The following is a 7,694-nucleotide window of genomic DNA, read 5'->3' as shown; positions in this document are numbered from 1 at the left end:
GAGCCCCTTCTTATATTCTAAACAAAAAGGTCACAAGTCCTCTAAATAATGTGCAGTTTGGAAATACTATCTTGAAGAAACCCCATGTTTGTCCAAAGATGTCATTTTTCTGTTATGCTCACCAAAATTTTAACACTCAGAACTTATTTTTAATAACCAATATAACTTCAGGAAAAGATCAAATTTATAGGTAAGGGGAAAACAGAAACCCCTTAAAAATGCTCTAGGCCTGAATCTTGAAGATTTTTTTCCAGCATTACCTCAGATGAGATTACAAGAGGGTTTTCCCCACCAGAGTTGTCTGAGACTATGTCCTGGGCATGTCAATAAGTATATTAGTAGTTTTCATTACTGTGAGGCTGGGCTTTACTTTCTCTGGCTATCCTAAAAATAATATTTTAGTATAGCTGATGGGAAAGCTATTTTTTAAGAGCACTCTTTTAAATTTGACATCTAGCACAATTGATTCCAGTACTGTCACAGAAGAAATAATAGACTTAAGAAACAGAGCCACAAAATGCTTGATTTAAAGAAATGAACATGAAATGTGGCCCCAGGCTTCCTGATTCACTGCTCTAGCATCCCTGGGAGATGAGGGATGGGCAGTCCTCAAAGTGCAAGGACCTCTGCAGAGGACTGGGGAGTTCTCAGGATCCTGGACATGTGGGAGGTGAGATGAATGGCTGGGACCTAGTTTTTCCTTCAGATGACCCTGTGTTGATTAAAGCCATCATTAGCTACTAGAGCAGAGACTGCTGGCTCACCATCAAAGTCCAATCCTCCCTTCTTTCTGAACTCAAAGCCAGAGCACATTTCTCAGCCTCCCTTCTAGCCTGGAGTGACCATGAGACTAAGTCCTCGCCAGTTGAAGTGCGAAGTGAGAGGGCCATTTCTAGGTGTGCTCTGTGAGGCCTCCATGAAAACTTCTTCATGTCCTTTGCCCCTTCCTTCTCACTGGATGGCACCAACTGGGGCCTCTTTGGAAGCTGGGAGTGGGAAATGGTGGGGCAACCATCAGCCTCAATGACTGTGTGGAGCAGAACCCCTTTGATCCCTCTGGGGAAATAACTGTTAGAGAGAATGTCTCACTGTTTGAGTCATTGCCTCTTGGTCACAGCAGTTTAGCTTTTTACTATTTGGCACTAACTTTTGTTGTTTTCCCTCCTTAGTATTTCTTTTCTTTTCCCTCTTCTTTTCATTTCTTTTCTTTTTGAGTTTATTTGAGCCAAAACTGATGACATATTCCAGGCAGCAAGATCTCAAATGCTCCCCCTCCTTAGTATTTCTTAATTTCCTCCCCTTGCTACCTGCAGTGCCACTGCCATGTGAGGCTCCCATCATGTCTTATCTAGACTATTACTACAGCATCCTAACTGGAAGGTGAAGGCTGTGTTCAGGCCACACTGAGGTGAGGAGTCCTGCACACATCTGCCTGGCCCTCTCTAGCTCATCACCCTCACAGTTTCTTCAGTCAGAAGTGCTCACATCTCTCCCACTGCTTCATCTCCTCTGCATCTGGGAAACTTCTGCGGATGCTCAGCATTTAGGACACCTTCCCTGATACCCTAGAACTCTCATCTGTAGCTCTTAGAGGCAGGTGTGTGTTCTGGTCACTCCTCTCACCAGTGATTCACGCAGCAGCTATCCAATGCATGTGTGTGATAAATCAATTAATGAGTGACAGTTTCTGAGCTGCCAGAGAGTACATTTGATACTACCTTCTGAAACGGTTAGGGCTCTCCCCCAACAGCTATCCCTCTGGTTTTGGCCCCCCTCCTCTGTTTTTGCTCCAATACCATAAGTATCTTTCTCACTAAGTGCACAAAAAAGAAACAGGTTAGAGAGCTTCCTGTGTGGAGCTGTTAAGCCACTGCAGTCTCCCCACCCAGGGTCATCATCGCTTCCCTCTCTGGTCTCAGTTCCTGGTTCCTCACATGCTCTCAGAAATAGAAAGGAAAAGGCACCCTGGCTTCACAGACTGAAGTCTGGGGCTTTCCTCAGTTGGAAGCTATCAACCTTCAGGTTTTCCCTTCTATATCCTGCCCATTTGCTGAGCAGGGCAGGGATGCGTGGAGTAATTGGGTCCCTATCTCTGCCCCCAGCTGCTGCACAGAGTAACAACAGTGCTAGTGCCAGTGCCAGTAAAGGTGAGCTGGTGGTTGGTTTGTGGTCAGCACAGCAGAATTGAAGCCTCCTGTTCTCTGCCACAGGTGTCCTCACCAGAGCACAGGCAACCCTGTCACTCCACAAGGGAGGGGGCCATGATGACAGGCTGCTCAGGGCTTGAGGAAGGGCAAGAATAATCTTATTGTGATAACAGCCCCCATGTTGTCCTAAGAAAGTCCTGACCCATGGAGGCACTCCTCTCAGGCATTATAGTTGGCTCATCTGGGAGAGGTGCTCCCAGGGCCGAACCCACACATTACAAAACACCTCTCCAATGTCTTAAAGTGCCCTCTCCTTCTTTGAGTTCATAGGCATTTTTTTGTCTGTTCAATGGTAGCAAGAAGTTTTTATGATGTGAAACTGCGCATAAGCTGTTTTTCCAGGATCCTCTGATTATGCTGCTTACCTGTGGGTCTGTGACAACCAGAAAGAAGTAGTTCAACAAACAAAACTCACTGAAAATGAACTTGTTTTTATTGAAAAAGAAATATGGTAGAATTTAAGAACTAGCTTTCTAAATTATTAGTGTTAGCTAGATATTGGCAAACATTACTCAGAATGTAGAAATGACTTAGAGTTTTCCCAGAGGAATCAACTTGTGGCTACATAGTGGGTGGTCAGGGCAGACCACCCATTATGGTTTCAGGATTGGGAGTCTGGAAACATGAGCCCAGCTCAGCCCTGTTCTCACTCTGATTACAAGGAGCAGGTGACTTTTTATCAGGGGGTTTACTTCTCTGTGTATCTAGGGCCCTATCGGTCCTCTCCTTACAGGAAATAGGGGACCCAGCCTAACTGAGGGCTGAATACAGAAGGATATCCCAACACTCAGGGCTGTTGTGCATTGTCTTCAAATAGCTGTCAAAGCACAAACAGTAAGATGGCTAAATTCTTTGGGTGGAAAATTAATGCTAAGACTTGGTCTTTGAGCTCTCTGATTTACTGTGAAAGCATTTCTTGACCTCCTTTCCCCACCTCCTGACCTTTAAATATTTCAGCTCTTTTCCTCCCAAATTTCTCTTAAGTGCTGAATTTCAGTCAAAGATTATGTGCAGGATTATCTTATTGTCTTTCTTTAGCTAGTGCTTAAATTAACTCTTTTGGAGGAAAACTAACATCCCCTCCTTCCCCCACCACACAACACAGCAGACAAAAAGACATTTGCATAATCATCAATTTTTAATGATTCTGCTGAAATTGGCCTCCTTGGAGGTGGCTAATGGAGAATGTGTGGCTGCTGCGAGATTCCCAAGATCCCCAAGGCTGCTTGGGCTCTTACCTGGCCCCTTTATCAAATCTTGCCATCAGATATCATCAGATAGATTTCACCTGGGCCCTTTGGAAACAGAAGCAATCAGAATGAGCTGGCTGAGAGTTTAAGATGAGCTGAGAGGGACAGCCACACTGGACACAGAACGTGCTTGTTTTAAGTCCCCTTGAAAATGTTTGAGCTCTGGAAAGAAATGTTATGAGCTCCAAAATATGAAGAGAAAAATGGCAAAATCAAGTTACTATATATTTCTAACACTGAATTGCAAAAGCTTTATTATAGCAACATATATTTAATGTGGAATATCAGCTACTTGGATGTATCTGATGTGGTGTAGAAAGGCACCCAGATTCTGTCAGGTATCCAGGGCTGCTTTTAGCCCATGGAGGAGGAACAGCCAGGTCAGACTAGGGTGTGGCAGACACTTGTTTAAGGTCTTCCTCTTGGGTGTGTTGCCCACTTGGAGCAATTCCAGTCCTGCAAACTCCATCCATATCTTTTATATTCTATTTTTACCATACCTTTTTTATGTTTAGATTCGTTTAGATACTATTGTATTACAATTGTCTACAGTATTCAGTACATTCACATACTCTACAGGCTTGTAGCCTAGAAGCAAAAGGTTATACCATATAGTCTAGGTGGGTAGGTTTGTGTGAGTACAATCTATGATGTTTGCATAATGACAAAATCGTCTAACAATGCATATCTCAGAATGAAGCCCTGTCACTACTAGTGCATGGCTGTATTAGAAATATCCCTTTCTAGGTCACTATTAATTAAACTTTTTACATTATTTCCAAAATGATTGATGAGCAAGCCCTGGATTTAGAAGAAGATTTACAGATCATTTAATTTGGTCCCTTCATTTTACAGAGGGAGATAAATGGGCCCAAAGAAGGGAAATGACCTTGCCAAAGTTTTACAACCTGTAGCTGACAGCCCAGGGTCAGAAATTGTGTATCCCAGCTAAGCTATCTTTCTGCTGCAGCAGACAACCTCCCTTTCTTAGTACTTGTGGGTGAGACACTGGGCAAGAGCTGCTTGTTCCTCTGCTACCTGATGACAACTGACATGCCTCTGCAGGCACGCAGTGACCAGAAGGTGATGCACTCAGCTCTCCTCCCCAAACACCAGCAAAATAGACTCTACAGACCCAAGGGCTGTGGCAATCAGTCTTCTAACTACTCTGATCATTAGAAGAGGTGTTGTTAGACTAGCCTTAAGTTGTATCCTGTATCTGTGAAGTAGGGCATCCTGGCAGTTTCTAAGTGAATCATACATTTTTCTGAGCCCTGATTTTCCAGTTTCAACTTGGTCTTCTTAGATGAAGTAATCAACCTTCAAATTGCTTTGTGCCCAAGATAAAAATTGGGTCTTCTTTTGGCTAGTAAAAAAGAAATAGCCATGAATGTCCAATAGTGCAGCATTTCTCATTCTTAAAACCCCTGTGGGTCAGGATGGGGAGAATCAAAACAAACTGGGGAAATGCTGATGATGATCCAGTCCCTAAAGCTGCCCAGCAGATCACAGGGAAGATTCTGGGATGAATGTTTGAGGATAGAGGTGGACTCCACTTGAGAAGAGATTCCTCATTCATAATGTGGTTGCTGAGTCCAGGGTGCTGCTAGCAGTTTTATGGGAGCCATGAATGAATGGATGAAGAAAGGTCCCTTAGAATGGCAAGATTACACTTACCAGGAAGTCAGAGTGACAGCGAGTGAGGAGTAGAAAAGGATGGGTTTTAACCACAGACCCAGTCTCTGCCAATTTTCCAGCTCCCTTATTTGTTGAAGAAATGGAATTGTTTGTCTGATAGAATTGAACACATTCTGATTAGAGTTTCCAAGGCAGGGACCTGGAAATTTCTTTAACAAAGCTACTCAGGTGATTAGAATTGAACACATTCTGGATTGGCCATATTGCATTATCATGATATAGTTAAACATGTTCTTTTATCCTCATTTCCTATAAACTGGTATTCATATCTAGAGGTTTGATTAGAATCAGATTTATTTTTTGCAAGACTACATTAAGGGCAGTGATTCTATTCTGGAATAGTTTTAGATTTGCAGAAAAGTTGCAAAGAAAGTACAGAGAATATCCATGTACCCAACTCCCCCTAATGTTAACATCTTGTCACAACTAAAAATTTACATTAACTAAACTGTGATCATTTGGATTTTACTAGTATTTCCACTAATGACTTTTCTGTGTTCCAGAATCCAGTTAGGATCCCACATTACATTTAATCATGTCTCCTTAGTTTCCTCTGACCTGTGACAGTTTTTCAGTCTTTCCTTGTTTTTTATGACCTTGACTCATTTTAAAAGTACTGGTGAGATATTTTGTAGGATGTTTCTCAATTTGGATTTGTGTGATGTCTTCTTATTAGGAGACTTCGGTGTAGGAAGAGTACCACAGAAGTGAAATTCCTTTCACATCACATCAAATCAAGTATTATATTTTATTTAGAACTTTTGTACTTGTATTTGTGAGAGAGATTAACTTGTAGTTTTATTTTTTAATACTGTCCTCTGCTTTTGGTATCAAGGTTATATTAGCCCCATTAAATATCACAGTCCTCTTTTATAGTCTCTAGAATTCAGTTAAATTAGAGATTTGATCCTTGACAATTTTATAGAATTTGCCGGTAAGATTGCCTGGGTCTTTTCCCCTATCATGAGAAGTTTTTAAACTAGTTATTTGGTTTTTATGAAAAAATTATAGAACTACTTACACTCTCTCTTTTTGTGTGGGGGAGGGGGTTCAGTAGTGGAAACATATTTTCCAGGAAGTTTTCTGTTTTAAGTTCAAAATTACTGGCATAAATTTGTTTTTAATATTTTATACTGCCTTACTCCTAATATTATTTATATATTTCACCTTTTTTGTTATTAACCTTGCTGAGTTTTGTGACTTTTTTTCCCCAAAGAACCAACTTTTGGCTTTGATGACCCTCTCATTGTTTTGTTTTATTAATTTTGTGCTTTGTTATTTTCTTTGGTTCATTTTGAAGGGGAGTTATTCACTTGTTTTTTTTAACTCTACAAGTTAAATCTGTATCCTGTCTTTTCATTTAGCAATGAAAAGGTACAGATTCTAAATCTGTATCCTTGCATTTAAGGCATTCATAACTCTTTAAGTAATGTTTTTACTGCTTCCCACAATGATTAGCTTTAGAGTGGACAAAAAGTTTAGAAGTTTAGGACCCTTAATGATTGCTTACTGAATCAGTGAAAACATCTGGTGGTTGAGAGGAATAATTTTAAACAGGACTAGCATTCCCTGTTTTTCTAATGAACTGCTGGGTTGATTATGCCTCTCATTCCATAGCTTCTGCCATAGTTTTATGTGTCTTTGGTTTTTTCTTATGCAAATCTGCTCTGAACTTATCGTCCTTGTGAACTACCTTGAAGATGGCAGCATGTCTGTGACTAGCATTATGGGACATGTTGTGCAGACTGTTGAAACTGTGAATGAAGGGGACCATAGGGTGACAGAGAAGCTGATGCGTTTGTTCCCACCTGGAGACTGCAAGGCATACAATCCTGAGGATCTGGAAAAGAGAAAGAACAGCCTAAAGAAATGGCTTGAGAAGAACTACATCCCTGTCACTGAACAGGGAGATTCACCAAGAACTCTCTGTGTGGCTGGGGTCCAGACTATAGACCCACCATATGGACCAGAAAACTGCAGCAGTTCTAATGAGATTATTCTGTCTTGTGTTCAGGATCTTGTTCAAGGATATCTTGCAGCTTCCCGATGATAGGCCAAGAACTATGGATGCACTGAAATGAGACTTCTTTTTTTCCTTTGTAAAATGTTTTCAATGTTATAGTCATAATAATACAGGACTTTAAAGAATAAAAAAAGAATGTATGAGGACCGTTCTGCAACATACCTCATTAATACACCAAAGACCCCCTTGAGAAAGTTCAGTATGCTACTGAGTTGAGATATCTCAGAGTAGTTGCAATTTATTTGCCATCCATGATTTATAATGGCCCTAAGCATATTTTATACACACACACACACACACACACACATTTATATATATGTCAGAGATAAAAAAAGTTATAAATAAGATGTAGCAATAACATAAAAATCTGATAATCTGGCAGGAAACTTGTTCTGTACATGTATTTTCCCCCTTAATCTCCAAAAAAAAAAAAAAAGAAAGGAAGAAAGAAAGAAAGAAAGAAAGAAAGAAAGAAAGAAAGAAAGAAAGAAAGAAAGAAAGAAAGAAAGAAAGAAA

The 7,694-nt window shown here is 40.7% G+C and overlaps 1 pseudogene; it reads left to right on the top strand.

Moving 5' to 3' along the window:
• Positions 1–5,047: 5,047 nt before the first annotated feature.
• LOC129074246 (gem-associated protein 6-like) lies at positions 5,048–7,268 on the top strand (annotated as a pseudogene).
• Positions 7,269–7,694: the final 426 nt, after the last annotated feature.

Source organism: Pteronotus mesoamericanus, unplaced genomic scaffold (genome assembly GCF_021234165.1).
Source record: "Pteronotus mesoamericanus isolate MK-2021 breed Mesoamerican mustached bat unplaced genomic scaffold, CSHL_Meso_final contig_48, whole genome shotgun sequence".
NCBI classification, from domain to species: domain Eukaryota; kingdom Metazoa; phylum Chordata; class Mammalia; order Chiroptera; family Mormoopidae; genus Pteronotus; species Pteronotus mesoamericanus.
This window is presented reverse-complemented; position numbering and strand designations above follow the sequence as displayed.